Consider the following 18,107-nt stretch of genomic DNA (forward strand, 5'->3'; position numbering starts at 1 on the left):
CCCTGGATGCTGGTGGGTGGGGGTGCTGGGGGACATGAGTTGGACATGAGTGGGGGCCTGGTGGAGGCTGCCCCTGGATGCTGGTGGGTGGGGTGCTGGGGGACATTAGTTGGACATGAGTGGGGGCCTGGTGGAGGCTGCCCTGCACTGCTGGGAGGTGGAGGTGCAGGGGGACATGAGTGGGCGCCTGGTGGAGGGTGCCCCTGCACTGCTGGGGGGTGGGGGTGCAGGGGGACATGTGTGGGGGCCTGGTGGAGGGTGCCCGGCACTGCTGGGGGGTGGGGGTGGTGGGAGGCATGTGTGGGGGCCTGGTGGAGGGTGCCCTGCACTGCTGGTGTGTGGGGGTGCTGGGGGACATGAGTGGGGGCCTGGTGGAGGCTGCCCCTGCACTGCTGGGGGGTGGGGGCGGTGGGAGACATGAGTGGGGGCCTGGTGGAGGGTGCCCCTGGATGCTGAGGGGTGGGGGTGCAGGGGGACATGTTTGGGGGCCTGGTGGATGGTGCCCTGCACTGCTGGGGGGTGGGGGTGGTGGGAGTGGGAGACATGTGTGGGGGCCTGGTGGAGGGTGCCCTGCACTGCTGGTGGGTGGGGGTGCTGGGGGACATGAGTGGGGGCCTGGTGGAGGCTGCCCCTGCACTGCTGGGGGGTGGGGGTGGTGGGAGACATGTGTGGGGGCCTGGTGGAGGGTGCCCTGCACTGCTGGGGGGTGGGGGTGCAGGGGGACATGTGTGGGGGCCTGGTGAAGGGTGCCCCTGCACTGCTGGGGGGTGGGGGTGGTGGGAGACATGTGTGGGGGCCTGGTGGAGGGTGCCCTGCACTGCTGGTGGGTGGGGGTGCTGGGGGACATGAGTGGGGGCCTGGTGGAGGGTGCCCTGCACTGCTGGGGGGTGGGGGTGATGGGTGGCATGAGTGGGGGCCTGGTGGAGGGTGCCCCTGGATGCTGGGGTGTGGGGGTGGATGGAGACATGTGTGGGGGCCTGGTGGAGGGTGCCCTGCACTGCTGGGGGGTGGGGGTGCAGGGGGACATGAGTGGGGGCCTGGTGGAGGGTACCCCTGCACTGCTGGGGGGTGGGGGTGGTGGGAGACATGAGTGGGGACCTGGTGGAGGGTGCCCCTGGATGCTGGGGGGTGGGGATGGTGGGAGACATGAGTGGGGGCCTGGTGGAGGGTGCCCCTGGATGCTGGGGGGTGGGGGTGGTGGGATACATGAGTGGGGGTCTGGTGGAGGGTGCCCCTGGATGCTGGGGGGTGGGGGTGCTGGGAGACATGAGTTGGACATGAATGGGGGCCTGGTGGAGGCTGCCCCTGCACTTCTGTGGGGTGGGGGTGGTGGGAGACATGAGTGGGGGCCTGGTGGAGGGTGCCCCTGGATGCTGGTGGGTGGGGGTGCTGGGGGACATGAGTTGGACATGAGTGGGGGCCTGGTGGAGGCTGCCCCTGGATGCTGGTGGGTGGGGTGCTGGGGGACATTAGTTGGACATGAGTGGGGGCCTGGTGGAGGCTGCCCTGCACTGCTGGGAGGTGGAGGTGCAGGGGGACATGAGTGGGCGCCTGGTGGAGGGTGCCCCTGCACTGCTGGGGGTGGGGGTGCAGGGGGACATGTGTGGGGGCCTGGTGGAGGGTGCCCGGCACTGCTGGGGGGTGGGGGTGGTGGGAGGCATGTGTGGGGGCCTGGTGGAGGGTGCCCTGCACTGCTGGTGTGGGGGGTGCTGGGGGACATGAGTGGGGGCCTGGTGGAGGCTGCCCCTGCACTTCTTGGGGGTGGGGGCGGTGGGAGACATGAGTGGGGGCCTGGTGGAGGGTGCCCCTGGATGCTGAGGGGTGGGGGTGCAGGGGGACATGTTTGGGGGCCTGGTGGATGGTGCCCTGCACTGCTGGGGGGTGGGGGTGGTGGGAGTGGGAGACATGTGTGGGGGCCTGGTGGAGGGTGCCCTGCACTGCTGGTGGGTGGGGGTGCTGGGGGACATGAGTGGGGGCCTGGTGGAGGCTGCCCCTGCACTGCTGGGGGGTGGGGGTGGTGGGAGACATGTGTGGGGGCCTGGTGGAGGGTGCCCTGCACTGCTGGGGGGTGGGGGTGCAGGGGGACATGTGTGGGGGCCTGGTGAAGGGTGCCCCTGCACTGCTGGGGGGTGGGGGTGGTGGGAGACATGTGTGGGGGCCTGGTGGAGGGTGCCCCTGGATGCTGGGGGGTTGGGGGTGGTGGGAGACATGAGTGGGGGCCTGGTGGAGGGTGCCCTGCACTGCTGGGGGCTGGGGGTGATGGGTGACATGAGTCGGGGCCTGGTGGAGGGTGCCCCTGGATGCTGGGGGGTGGGGGTGGTGGGAGACATGAGTGGGGCCTGGTGGAGGGTGCCCCTGGATGCTGGGGGGGTGGGGCTGCTGGGGGACATGAGTTGGACATGAGTGGGGGCCTGGTGGAGGCTGCCCCTGCACTGCTGGGGTTGGGGGTGTTGGCAGACATGAGTGGGGGCCTGGTGGAGGGTGCACCTGGATGCTGGGGGGTGGGGGTGGTGGGAGACATGTGTAGGGGCCTGGTGGAGGGTGCCCTGCACTGCTGGTGGGTGGGGGTGCTGGGGGACATGAGTGGGGGCCTGGTGGAGGGTGCCCTGCACTGCTGGGGGGTGGGGGTGATGGGTGGCATGAGTGGGGGCCTGGTGGAGGGTGCCCCTGGATGCTGGGGTGTGGGGGTGGTTGGAGACATGAGTGGGGGCCTGGTGGAGGGTGACCCTGGATGCTGGGGGGTGGGGGTGCTGGGGGACATGAGTTGGACATGAGTGGGGGCCTGGTAAGGCTGCCCCTGCACTGCTGGGGGGTGGGGGTGGTGGGAGACATGAGTGGGGGCCTGGTGGAGGGTGCCCCTGGATGCTGGGGGGTGGGGGTGCAGGGGGACATTTGTGGGGGCCTGGTGGAGGGTGCCCTGCACTGCTGGGGGGTGGGGGTGCTGGGAGACATGTGTGGGGGCCTGGTGGAGGGTGCCCTGCACTGCTGGTGGGTGGGGGTGCTGGGGGACATGAGTGGGGGCCTGGTGGAGGGTGCCCTGCACTGCTGGGGGGTGGGGGTGGTGGGATCCATGTGTGGGGGCCTGGTGGAGGGTGCCCTGCACTTCTGGGGGGTGGGGGTGCAGGGGGACAAGAGTGGGGGCCTGGTGGAGGGTGCCCCTGGATGCTGGGGGGTAGGGGTGGTGGGGGACTTGAGTGGGTGCCTGGTGGAGGGTGCCCCTGGATGCTGGTTGGTGGGGGTGCTGGGGGACATGAGTTGGACATGAGTGGGGGCCTGGTGGAGGCTGCCCCTGGATGCTGGTGGGTGGGCTGCTGGGGGACATGAGTTGGACATGAGTGGGGGCCTGGTGGAGGCTGCCCTGCACTGCTGGGGGGTGGGGGTGCAGGGGAACATGAGTGGGGGCCTGGTGGACGGTGCCCCTGCACTGCTGGGGGTGGGGGTGGTGGGAGACATGTGTTGGGGCCTGGTGGAGGGTGCCCCTGGATGCTGGGGGTGGGGGTGCAGGGGGACATGAGTGGGGGCCTGGTGGAGGGTGCCCCTGGATGCTGGGGGGTGGGGGTGCAGGAGGACATGTGTGTTGGCCTGGTGGAGGGTGCCCCTGCACTGCTGGGGGGTGGGGGTGATGGGAGACATGTGTGGGGGCCTGGCGGAGGGTGCCCTGCACTGCTGGGGGGTGGGAGTGATGGGAGACATGAGTGGGGGCCTGGTGGAGGGTGCCCCTGCACTTCCGGGGGGTGGGGGTGGTGGGAGACATGTGTGGGGGCCTGGTGGAGGGTGCCCTGCACTGCTGGGGGGTGGGGGTGATGGGAGACATGAGTGGGGGCCTGGTGGAGGGTGCCCCTGCACTTCCGGGGGGTGGGGGTGGTGGGAGACATGTGTGGGGGCCTGGTGGAGGGTGCCCTGCACTTCTGGGGTGTGGGGGTGATGGGTGACATGAGTGGGGGCCTGGTGGAGGGTGCCCCTGGATGCTGTTGGGTGGGGGTGCTGGGAGACATGTGTTGGTGATCAGTAGTGCAAGATGACATGTGGGTTGGCTGGGGGGCATGGCCATGGTGGATGGGTTGCCTGTGGGACATGAGCAGGGGTGCAGGGTATTCCCCTGTTGTGTGGGCTGCCTGCAGGGGCCGTGGAGGGTGTAGAGGGAGCACCTGGGAGGACCCACACGGCCAAATCACGTGTAGCATTCCCCGGCACCACCGAAATACACGTACCCTGCTGAAATCGCGTGTGAATCTTCCCACGCACCTCGGAATACAAATACCCAGGCCAATCGCGTGTGGAACTTTCCGCGCATCCCGAAGTACACGTACCCAGGCCAACCGCGCGTGGAACTTCCCGCGCACCCCGAAACACACGCACACGCTTTTTTTCACACAGCGGGTGTCCGTGTTTGTCGGTACCCCTTTGCACCTCATTTGTCCTAGAGGGCCACTGTATGGACCATTCATCATGGCTGTATATGGGTGCTTTTTGTTAGCGCACATTTTGGCGCACATTTATTTCAGTCGCAGGGACGCTACCACCTGCTTTCTTGTGGCGTACTTCTTTGGCCCTGTGCGCGTCTTTCACCGTGCGCTGGTTTGCCCTATTCGATTCCATGAATACGGGTTGTAGGTGAGCGTGTGGGCGTTCCGCACACTTGCCTCCTGTACTTCCCCTGTGACGCCCATGTTTTCACGTGTTGTTCCCCATTCCGAGTGTTACGCCCCGTGTTCCGCCTACTTTTGTGCACCGCGCTATGTGCGATTTCGCAGTGGCCGTGGCGCACGCTGTTGGATGACCTGTGCGCCGGCGTGCGCGGCGCACTTTTTCAGCGCACATCCAATGTTTTTCTCGCGCACGGACTTCCATGAATCGATGTGCGCTGGTTTCCCTGCGATTTTCGCACTTGCACTGTGATTTTCGCACTTTTACTGCGAATCGCACGTTTTGGCACCTCTGTGCAGGAATTTTCGGCGCATATTAATTCCATGAATCGACCCCAAAATCTGTCCGTAGTGTTCGCTAGCAAGTTCAAACTTTTCTAAGAACATGCGCGGTGTCCTGAATTGTTCGTAATTAAACGAAAATGGAGGTGTCTTAAAGAACAGTATACCTGTCCGTACTGTTCGCTTGCACGTTGAAAATGTCCTAAGAACACAATTGGTGTCCTGAAATGTTCGTACATAAACGAAATTGATCGTGTCCTGAAGAACACTATATCTGTCCTTACTATTCGCTAGCAAATTTAAACTGTTCTAAGAACACACGCAGTGTCCTGAAATGTTCGTTTCATGTGTGACGCAATTTTAATTAGTTCAGGACCCGAACAGTGTCCGTAGAACATCCACGTGCATTCGCTAGCCAATCTCCGTGCATTTGGTGTCCTGCGGACATGCGCTTCCTTCGCGGACTTGTTCGCGAACGGATCATATGACCGCGCCCACGCTGATCGCGTGTTCTGAATGCGGACACTGTTCGGGTCCCCGAAGAAATTAAAAGTACATTTTCAATTAATCCATAATATTTTTCAATAAAATCTCACCACGGCACAAGTCCCACATAGTAATCCTGAGTTTCTACATACCTTTTGAACATTTTTAAACTTTTTTTTGTGTTGGATCTGTCCGTGGACAGCGCGGATGTCCGTGGACTGCGCACAAGAACCCCTATAAAAGACCACGCCCTAGAGCTTATTCTCATTGTGTTTCTGGCTATTCTTTGAAACACAGCGATTTTTGCTGCCACCTGCAGATTACACCATCATCGAGATGGCATCCCTGGCTGTTGAACTGCCACCTGGTGCTGCACCTGCTTCAGCACCACCCCCACCCCCTCCACCACCACCACCTCCCCAAGGGCCTGAAGAGGGGAACAGGAGTGAGGATGCAGAGGAGGAAGAAGAGGATGATGAGAATGAGGTAGAGGAAAACCCTACTACCCGCACTAGGCGTGAGTCTTGGGTGTGGTGGTTATTTACCATTCATGGAAATGTTCCTAAGGCTCGTGCGAACTGTGTTACCTGCAATGAGTGCAAAATGATACACAGTCACGGGAAGCACGGTAAGTAGAGCTTTGGGACCACTACTATGAAGCAACACCTGAGGTCATTTCACTCTGGGGCTATTCGCAGGGTAGTACCTTGCGACGAACATAGCAGGTTGATTTCCTCTACTTCATCCTCTGTTTCTGATCCTGTCACCAGAAGGACCACCTCTGTGGGACAGCGTCTTCCTCAAGCTGCCTCACAGGCCATACAGAATGCTGATGACCCTTACCTTTCGAGGGTCACAGTTGTATGTATGTACTGTGACACAGTACTCTGCAGGGGGGAGCGACTTCGTAGTGCTTTTGAGACTATCGTCTCAGAGCACGAGAAGATCTGCTCACTACCCAAATAAAACCCACTCTACATCTTCCTCTCTCAGCTCGCACTTTCTTATCCCTGTGGTTGGTGTCCCCCTCTTTACCTTCCTTTCCCCTCCTCTCCTAGTGTGTTGTGTATAAAAAAAACAAAAAAAATACAAAATATAAAAAATAAAAAAAAATAAGGCTCTTTTCAGAGCCGCCTTTCACAGTTAAAAAATAGAAGTGAAAATAAATTAAGCAGGGCCCTTTGTATTTTTTAGAAGTCCGCGGATAGTTCGTGAACATTTAAAAAATTGGGTTGCTACCCCATCACAAACATTGAAATTTTCTCTGGGAGGAAGTGGTGGCTCTGAAAAGAGCCTCTGGGAGGTGTTTGTAAGTCAAACATTATAAACGCTTAAAACGCTTAAAACCTACTTGAAAATGGATGTTGTAATTCCAAAAAAGGTCGCAATGCATTTTGTACATTTCTCAGAAAAATCTGATTGCAATGACTTCATCCCTGCGAAAAATGTATGTACTACGAAACATAATATTTTCATTGTGAAAAGAGGACATACCAAAATCTCTTAGAAAGGCACAAACAGCCTTATTAACATTGCGCCTTGCTTTTTCCATTTGTGGACCAAATGAAGAAGAACGAAGCCACATTTGTCTCTGCGCAATCTGTGAAAATATCACTTGAGAATTAGGAAACATGTCCATAACCTTCCCAAGTCCTTCTTTCATAGCAAATTGCAAAGAAATTCCAGTCACATGTCCTAAACTGTTCCCTCCACAATGAATTACAATTATGTCTGGATGTAACTCTGTCTCCAAAGTAGCACAGAGAGGTAGCAAGTCCAACCACTTCATTCCACGTACTCCATGCCAGTGTACTTCCACATGTGGGAATCCAAGATCTACAGCTACTCCACAGCTTTCTGCATGCACCTTCAACCAATGTATCCACGAATCTCCCAAAATCCAAACAATCTGTTTTCTGAAACACACAGCCATAGCTATCTTTTGTTCTCTCAGCAAAAAGAGTATCTGAGAATCTCTCTCCTGGCACAACACAGCCACTAAACTTTCCTGACCAATCCCTTTCAGTGCTTATTCTTATTTGCATGACTTCTGAACCCAAAAATCCCCGGATGTAACTCCCGATGTCCGCGAACTACCGCCATGTCCACGGACATATCGTAACATGAATAGCCCTTCTACCATTTCCACTTCACTCTCTCTGCCATTCCCTCATTGGATGTAGCTAAGAAATCACATGACCATGCACCAATCACATTCAAGACCTCTACATCTAACTGCATCATCATAGATCAGCACTGCAAATGTACTGTGAATCTCTCTGAGTACAAGTGCCATATCATTGGCAAGCACCATCTACCAGAAATACTGTACAAGTCTCCAAGATTTCTACTTGCAGCTCCATGCATATCCATATGCATGAACACAAACTTCAGGTATGCATATTTTCTGTACAGTAGATGAACACATTTTCAAACAGACTTTTAGCTTGTGTAATCTGTAAAATGAATTTACTGTATTTTTTTCAATTTCCTAAAATCAACTATCACGTATACACCTTTACACGATTTACTTTCTTTATACACACACTCAAATCATGTTAAACTAACATTTTTTAAATGAAATATATAGACTACATATATTCAAACAAAATTGCATGCAAACACAATCTATGTTTAAATCTTTAAAAAAAGACTTATACAATTTCATATTTTTTTGTTTTTATTTATTTATTTACTTAATTACTTTAATTTAGACATGACATTGAGGCGCTATTACCTAGAACAGCTTACTTACAGAAATAGTGGTATTCACTGGTATATTATAAATTTCACAAGACATAGTAAAGATATTTTTTTTGCTACAGTTAGTCATTCAATACAATTTGTTCATTAAGAACATATCATATGTACTGAACTGATGCAATGTATTTTATGTAAATAAATTAGTTTAATGGTTTTAAAGAAGGCACTGAGGATTTCAATTAAAAAAATCAATATCTAAATTAAAAACAGCGCTATATACAAACGAAGTTACTAATTTGAAGCTTTTACAATTGCAGTGAAGACCAGTCTCCTGAAAAGAAGCAGCCGAATACGAAGAACTAAGGAGTTACCTGTTAAAAAAAGTAAGTAGAATATCACCATAATATTTGTATTATTAATCAAACATACTATAACGTTAATACAAGCTATTTCTGTGCCTAAAAATAGAGATTGTGTACCATTTTGTCCAAAAATCTCCATGTCTTAAACAGCGATTTACAGCCAGATTGGCCCACAAATTCCTATTTTTGGACACACAAATTACCCAACTGAACCACTACAATTTTCATATTATAGAACAAACAACTGTTTTAATTGTATACATTAGATTTACTATTTGTACTTTTCCACACCACTAGCTTACTTTTTTTTGTCATCTGAACCCCAGTTTAGTAACACATAAATGCAAGAATACCTATCCCTACTAGTTGTAGTTCCCAATGCACAATCACACACCATTACATACATCTTTATCATCTTACTCAAACACTCATGCACACAGCACACATACATTCCAGAACACCCCAACCCATATCTTCTTTATTTTTTTCAACAGACCCTAAAGAATGCCTACCAAAAGTCAAGTCCGTAGAAAGCAACGCAAAAGTAGAGCAAATGAAAATAAAAGTGTCCAACATAAGCATCCATCTCTAGCAGAATTTGTAAAAAAAGTTGAAACAAAATAGCTAATACAGTCATTTAGTGAAACACAAGAAGTTTCAAGTACAAAAACTTTGCCTCCTCTATCAAAATGTAAAACAAACCAAAAAACAATTAACAGAAAATCATCTATCACTACAGATAAAACTACTTCTTCAAATTTTAATATAGTGCAAAGTAAGCATACCAAGAAAAGTATTTTAGCCAAAATGTACCGTCACAAAGTCCTTCAAAATCTTATAAAAACAGGAGAGAAATCAGGTTCAATGCTTAAAACCTATCGTAGGAAATTAATCTTAGAAGCGTTGATGGACAGTGCAATTCTTCTCAAAAGAAAGTTATTTATTTTACTGTTAAACAAAATGAAACCACTAACAAAACTAATAACTAAATTACAAAAAAGACTTCTCAATAAGCGAAATGTCAACAGAAAGAACTTCTTAAGTATCTGCGGAGGTGAATGGAATCACACTACGAGCACAGAACCATATTTTAATGAAGAAGCGTACAAACAAAAGCAAACAAATACAATTGCCATACATAGCAGTGGTGGAGGCTATGAAAAAGTGAATAATACCATAATGGAACCAGAAGTATTCCTTACAAAAATATGCCCTGAAAACTTAGAATTACCCCTCCATTCAACTGAATCAGAACGTTTAGTGTACAAATGGCCATGCATGTCAATGTGTAACATTCCCAAACAATGTTTCAAATCTTTACGCCAATTCCTCAATAAATATGTAAAAAGCAAAGACAAAATCAAAATTAAATTACGGCAAAATATGGATACCTGTCCAGTGCGCAAGTACACAGGACTACAAGGACATTCATTGGCCTGCATTACAGGACCTACTTGTAAAACCACTTTCCATGATATCAAAAGAATATCAACACATCATTCAACTATAAGAAATCTAGTCTATAAACTGTACTATGCTAAAGGTCCAGCTTTAGCACTAGCAAAGTTAAATAACATCCTTCTACATGGTACAGCAAAAGACCTAGTTGAAGAAATTCACTATATCCAGAAAAAATATTTTGGAAGTGAAAGCCATTTACAGAATGAAATAGTTTTAAACAATTAAGCAACAATTCTACACATGGCAACCTTTTGCTAAACACATACAAAAAAGAAATACTAAAATTTAAAAGTACATCAGCTGAAGTACCAAACCATGTATGTGTATGTTGCCGTAGAACTTTTTATAAAAGTAACACAAAAATTGTAGACCTATCATACAAAATAGAAGACAATGAAGATTCTAAATGGTTTGAATTAGCTCTCTACCTTGTAGCAGAAAACAAATACGAAATAACTGAGCCCTTAATACTTTGCAGTTACTGCACTACAAAACTTGACAACAACCAAACTCCTTCACGTGCTATCACAAATAATTTGGAATTATACCCAGTACCAAAACCCCTACAACAACTTAATTTATATGAGAGCATTATAATTCAAACAGTACACCCATTTCAAGCAATAATACGCCTTCAACCAAAAACAGCAAAATTACCTCCCTCTGAATTGGTAAAAGGCATTCGTGGAAAAGTAGTTTATTTACCATTAGATCTAAAAGAAAATGTGCATACTCTAGGAGTGCAACGTCCAATGCAGCAATCTTTAATTATCTTAGTAAATGGAGTACCTACATTGGCAATAAAATATGGAAACAGCTGGTAGATTTATATAAAGTTAGACAAGCCTTCCAATATCATAAAGAGAATAATGAATATTACAAAGAAATTAATATTGAAGAAAACTTGAAAGATACAACTGAAATAATTCAAGAAACACAAGAAGCTGGTCAATTTGAGTTATTAGATCCTGCTACAATATCAAATACTTTAGACCATTATACAATTCAACCTTTGCACTGTAATGACACCGTAGAAGATGTACTGGAAACTTACCAAATGCGTCAAACAAAAGGATCGCCAATCAGCATATGGGAAAAAAGTATAGAAGCACGTGCTTTTCCTCTACTCTTTCCTACTGGCAAAGGAGGAAGGTATGATGATAGACCTATTCAAATATCAGCTTCAGAATACCGCTCATTACGGATGTATTCTGAAGATCCCAGATTTAGACAAAATGTGGAATACATATTCCACCTACTCTTTGAAAGTGAACTAGCAACTTTATGTTACGGAGTTGCACACATATTAAAATCAGGATCACACTTTCAAAATATGACAGCTACACAATTATTAGAAAAAGTGCAACAAAAGGATGAGTTTTTACAATCAAATATTACAAATCTATCAGCAAATATGCGTGGTACTAAAGAGTACTGGTTTCGACGTCATGGAGATGTACGTTGTATGATCAGAAACCTTGGCCCACCCACTTGGTTTGTTACATTAAGTTGCGCAGAATATGCATGGGAAGATTTTCATGATTTCCTACGCATATCAAATAAAAACAAAACAAACATAGATATACTAAAACCTGGAGAACTTTGTTCTTTGGATCCTGTTAATGTTTCAAGATATTTTCACCATCGCTTCATTGCTATGCTACATTTTATTTGTAATAAAAATGTTCCTCCCCTTGGAGAAGTGCAACACTTCTTTTGGAGAAAAGAATACCAAGCCAGAGGAGCACCACATATCCACATGCTTTTATGGATTAAAGATGCTTCTAAATTTGGTCAAGACAGTGATGCCACTGTTTTACAGTTTATTGAAAAATATGTCACTTGTGAAATTCCATCAGAAGCCACAAATAGTGATCTTCATGCACACATTTTACAATTTCAAAGACACAAATGTGGATAATATTGTCGTCCCAAATACAAAAACAAAGGGAAATACTACACCAAATGCTGATTTGGTTTCCCTAGACCAGTTACAAATACAGGTCAAGTGAACAACCTCATGTCTTCAGTTAGACATTGTGTTAAAGGTAAGTCACCTAAAAATACATATTACATAAAAAGAAAAGAAGAAGAAAAATATATCAATGATTATAATGCAATCATTGCCCACTTATGGAATGCAAACATAGATGTACAGTACATTGCAGACAATTATACTGCAGTTGCACGATATGTCACAGCATACTTAACTAAAGCAGAAAAGACAGAGCTCCAAGACCTCTGGAATGACCTGTCATCAGATAAAACAGTATCTCAGACATTATACAGCTTGGGCATAAAAATGCTCACCAATAGAGAATGTGGATCATATGAAGCAGCTGATCGTTTAACTGGTACTGCATTGTATGGTAAATCTGAAAATATAGTATGGCTAAGTCTTGGTCCAGCTAAATCTAGAAAAAGAGTTCTAAAATCATATAAAGATATAGAAACAATAGCCAAACATGATCCCAACAGCCAAGACATTTTAAAAAACAATTTATTGGACACATACTACCCAAACAGAAGTAATACTTTGGAAAACATGTGTCTATACCACATAGCCCAAAACTACACATACAAAAATAATATGAAACCTGATGAAACAAAAGGTAAACATAGAGTGACAAACTGTGAAGGCAGTTTAGTTAAACTCACTAAACAAAATTTAATTAATCATATCAAATTGTCATTAAAGACTCCTCAACATAAAGAAGTATATTACATGTCCGTGCTACAACTCTTCAAACCATGGAGAAAAGAAGAACAATTACTAGATAACTATGACTCATATGAGGATGCTTTCAAAGCAAATGAAAGCACTATAACTGATGTAAACTTTACACAGTACAAAACAATGTTGCACAATGAACAGCAACACGAAGAACAACTCCAAGCCCAACTAGATAAGGACACTCCTGACAGTAGTCAACCTTCTGTAACAGGAAGCCAAGAACCACTGGGAGAACCACTAATAATAAATGAGGCAGAATTATCCATGATAGAAGTAGAAAACACCATGTGTCAGTATGAAGATAAGGAAGACTTAACTATACTACAATCAAAACTAAACAATGAGCAAAGTAGCTTTTTTCAAGAAGTAACAAAACAAATTGCACATGGTGTAAAACATGAAAACAAAGAATGTTCCTGCCATAATTATAAACCTTTACTACTGTACGTCAGTGGTGAAGCTGGTTCTGGCAAAACATTCCTAATCAAAATCATTAGTAAGTTCCTTCAACAATTGACAAACAACAAACTGTCAGCTGTTGTCACTGCCCCCACAGGTTTAGCTGCCTACAACATAGGTGGTGTTACATTACACCGATTACTACTATTACCAGTAGAACACCAGAACAAATTAGACTATTACAAACTTTCTGCAGAGTATTGAAACAAATGAAAATGCTACTAATAGATGAAGTGAGCATGGTCTCCAACCTGACGTTAGCTTTGATTCACCTCAGATTACAAGAAGTACTCAAAACAGACTATGAAGAGCTCTTTGCAGGAAAACACATTATTGTTTTTGGAGATCTGCTTCAATTAACACCAGTAAAACGTGAGCCTATTTTAAAAACATTAGGACGCAAACTCTGCCGTAAAACTGTTGGCAGCATTGGAAATGTCAACCTTTGGCAACATTTCCAATACAGAGAATTAATAGAAAACATGCGGCAATCTGCAGATCTCACTTATGCCAACATTTTAAAAAGTATCAGAGTTGGTATAATTTCTAAAGAAGCAGAAGCAATATTGAAAACCCGGCACATTAATGCACTTTATGGTGATAATGCATGTGCTACATATGTTATGGAACAATTAGCCCACAAAAATGTCAATTGTATGGCCTTAATGCCAACTCTTGCAAGCTGTTTCAAATTCAATGAAATCATGCTAAGTAAAGAAATGCAACCAATCATGGAAATTAGCGCCACAGACAAACTAGATGTATATGGTATGACACTACCCATGTGTGACCAAGCCACAACAAGACTAAATAGTTTAGAAAAATCAATCTCAGACACAGCAGGCTTAGGAAAGATATTAAAATTATCCTTAAATTGCAGAGTAATGCTTAAACATAACCTTGACATGGACCAAGGACTAGTTAATGGAGCACTGGGTACAGTTGTTGGCTTTCAAACATACCCACGCGACAACAAAATTCAGTTTGTCAATATACTCTTTGACAAACTTTCAGAAGTAAAAAGGATAGGACGCTCAACAGCTAGATTCCTTCTTTTCAAAGATATGTATGTACGCAGAGAACAATTTTCTCTAACTCTTGCATACGCAGTCACGATTCATAAATCACAAGGTCTTCCCCTAGACAAAGCAATGATAGATATTGGTAACACAGTCTTTAAAGAAGGCATGAGCTATGTAGCACTATCACGCTTATGTACACTTGACGGTCTATTTCTAATAAACATTTATGCAAGTAAAATAAACGCTGATATTCCTTGCATTTTAGAATACAATAGACTTCGCTCACTATACACCCCCCACCTAAACACATATTCTGTTCCACAAAAAGTAAAATGTTATAAAAGAAAAATAAATCAAACAGAAATGCAACAGGATGTCACTGCAAATCCTCCAAAGAGAGTAAAAGAAACTAATACTTCATCAAGTACCACAAGCAAAAAAGAATCAATTAGGGAAAGTAAACCAGAGACTTCTTTAAAGAAGGAAGACAAACTCCAAAAAAAGCAGTTAGATACAGAACTACCTCGACCATTTAAATTCTCAAATATAGTTGGTGTAAGTTGCTACGCAAATGTAGCAATGAATATTCTATTTCAATTACCACCAATTGTTGACAACATTTACTTACACAGTACAGACCCATTGTGTTTGCAAATGTTAGTACTTCACAGAAATGCAGCAAACAATCCTGACAACACGTATAGTGTTTATGGAATAAGACAACAATTGGACTACTGTGCTGGAATGGTGAAATTCACTATAAACTCACAGGAAGATCCACAAGAATTTCTAATGTACTTACTACAAGTACTGGAAAACAAAAACATACCTATAAATGAAATCTTTCAGATTTCATACATGTGGAAACATACATGCACTCTCTGCAACAATGTGACACAAGAAGAAATCCCCAATGAACGTTTCATATATATATCAATACCAAATTGTGAATCCATTCCATTTCAGCGACTTGTACAAAATGCAAACCATGGTAGATTATGCTCTACCTGCAATTCAGATAATTGCTCCACGTTAGTAATACAAACCCATAGTAAATACATAATACTAATGCTTCTACGTTACAATGCAGATGGTACCAAAAACAACTGCAAGCTGACTGGATTCACACATGGTCAAATATCACTTGGTAAAAAAACCTTCACAACAATAGGTATAATCTACCACGCAGGAGCCACAACCAATTCACGGCACTGCACTGCATATATAAAAAAGAAATGTGGATGGTTTGAATGTAATGATAGTACCATTACTCTAAAGCAGAGATTACCAGGAAATCTTACAAACGCTTATTTGATGTTCTTAAAACCATAATTTGATAACTAAACTGTATTTAAACCCTAAGTAAACTTGTGTTAAAACAATATAAACTGTTAGAATACTCCAAAAGCTATCTAACTGCTCAAAGATTCTACAACAACTAATCAGATAAATGAATACCACTAAATAAGACCAAAAAATACACTGTTAGAATACGCCAATTGGTATCTAAATGTCCCAAAATTTAACAATATCCAAATAGATAAATCAATGCCACTTAAATATATCAACAAAATAGACAGTTAGAATACGCCAATTGGTATCTAACTGCTCCAAAAATTTATAATATCAAAACAAATAAATAATATGTTACTTCTCCAAAAAAATGCAATAAGCCAAAGTATAAAGCATTAGCCAGAAACAACAAGTGAACACTGAAAACAAACAAACAAATAAACTGTAGCATAACAGAAAAAGGTTTTTTTTAAATCCAACATGGATTTTTTTTTCTCCCACAGACCCAATGATTTTAGCAACAAATACAGAAACTGAGCAAATTGCACAGTACTCTGATTTGTAATCTACTAAATATGAGGGTTCAAAAAAAAAGTATGTTGATTATACAATGTAATAAGTCATTACAAAATACTAATACTAACATGCTATTTTCATTTATCACAGAAATTAACAAGAAATACATGTACTCCGGTTACTAGACCAAACAGTAAGTATACAATAATAAGGAGAACCATAGCAGCATATCACATCCATAGTATCTAATACCTTTGTTCCTTATACATTTGTTTTTCACCCAAAGTTATAAGCAAATATGAATGTGATATGCTGCGGTGGTTTTTGCCAGGGCATAGAGTCTTGGGTGCATGGCCAAATGGCCATGCACCCAAGACTCTATGCCCTGGCAAAACCACCGCAGCATATCACATCCATAGAGTCAAACATTTCAACTATGGTCTCTGCAGACATTATGAGTGTTCTTAGAACACTTTCAACTTGCCAGCGAACAATACGGACACCATGTTCAGGACACCCCCATTTTGTTTATTTGAGAACATTTCAGGACACTGCGAGTGTTCTTAGAACACATTCAACTTGCCAGCGAACAATACGGACTACGCCTTCAGGACACCCCCTAAAACATTCCAGGACACCGCAAGTGTTCTTAAAAACGTCTTCAGAACACCCCCATTTTGTTTATTTGCGAACATTTCAGGACACCGCGAGTGTTCTTAGAACACATTCAACTTGACAGAGAACAATACGGACAGCGTCCTCAGGACACCCCCTACGAACATTCCCCGGACACCGCGAGTGTTCTGAGAAGCATCTTCAGAACACCACCATCTTGTTTATTTGCGAACATTTCAGGACACCGCGAGTGTTCTTAGAACACTTTCAACTTCACAATGAACAATACGGACAGTGTCCTCATTTTGTTTATTTGCGAACATTTCAGGACACTGCGAGTGTTCTTAGAACACATTCAACTTGACAGAGAACAATACGAACAGCATCTTCAGGACACCCCCACGAACATTTCAGAACAACGCGAGAGTTCTTAGAACACATTCAACTTGACAGAGAACAATACGGACAGCGTCCTCAGGACACCCCCATTTTGTTTATTTGCGAACATTTCAGGACACTGCGAGTTTTCTTAGAACACATTCAACTTGCCAGCGAACAATACGGACTACGCCTTCAGGACACCCCCTACGAACATTCCAGGACACCGGGAGTGTTATTAGAAACGTCTTCAGAACACCCCCATTTTGTTTATTTGCGAACATTTCAGGACACCGCAAGTGTTCTTATAACACATTCAACTTGACAGAGAACAATACGGACAGCATCCTCAGGACACCCCCTACGAACATTCCCCGGACACCGCGAGTGTTCTTAGATGCGTCTTCAGAACACCACCATCTTGTTTATTTGCGAACATTTCAGGACACCACGAGTGTTCTTAGAACACATTCAACTTGACAGAGAACAATACGGACAACGTCCTCAGGACACCCCCATTTTGTTTATTTGCGAACATTTCTGGACACCGCGAGTGTTCTTAGAACACATTCAACTTGTCAGCCACAACCCCCATACATATTTGCAAACATTTCAGGACACAGCGAGTGTTCGACAACGTCTTCAGAACACCCCCATTTTGTGTATTTGCGAACATTTCAGGACACCGCGAGTGTTCTTAGAACATAGTCCACTTGACAACGAACAATACGGACAGCGTCCTCAGGACACCCCCATTTTGTTTATTTCCGAACATTTCAGGACACTGTGAGTGTTCTTAGAACAGTTTCAGTTTGCTTGCGAACAAAACGGACACATATTGAGTCCTCAGAACACCCCACATTCAGTTTATTTAGAACATTTCAGAACACCCGTGATGTCCGCAGACAAATCAAACACAAAAAGAACGTCTAACACATAAAAAACACAACTTTCATCCTATCTCATACACTCCCACCCTCCCCAAACACTCCTACACACCAACACACTCTACTAAATACAAATTTTGAACAAAGTTTCACTGCGCTGTCCGCGGACGACCGCGAATCCAAGATGGCGGGTGCTACCGAAAATCTGACGTGCTTCACGCTCCACACCGTCCAATCAGCGAACACGTTGCATGTCCACAAAC

This window comes from Ambystoma mexicanum, chromosome 7q, assembly GCF_040938575.1.
Source record: "Ambystoma mexicanum isolate Mex_15411 chromosome 7q, UKY_AmexF1_1, whole genome shotgun sequence".
NCBI lineage: Eukaryota > Metazoa > Chordata > Amphibia > Caudata > Ambystomatidae > Ambystoma > Ambystoma mexicanum.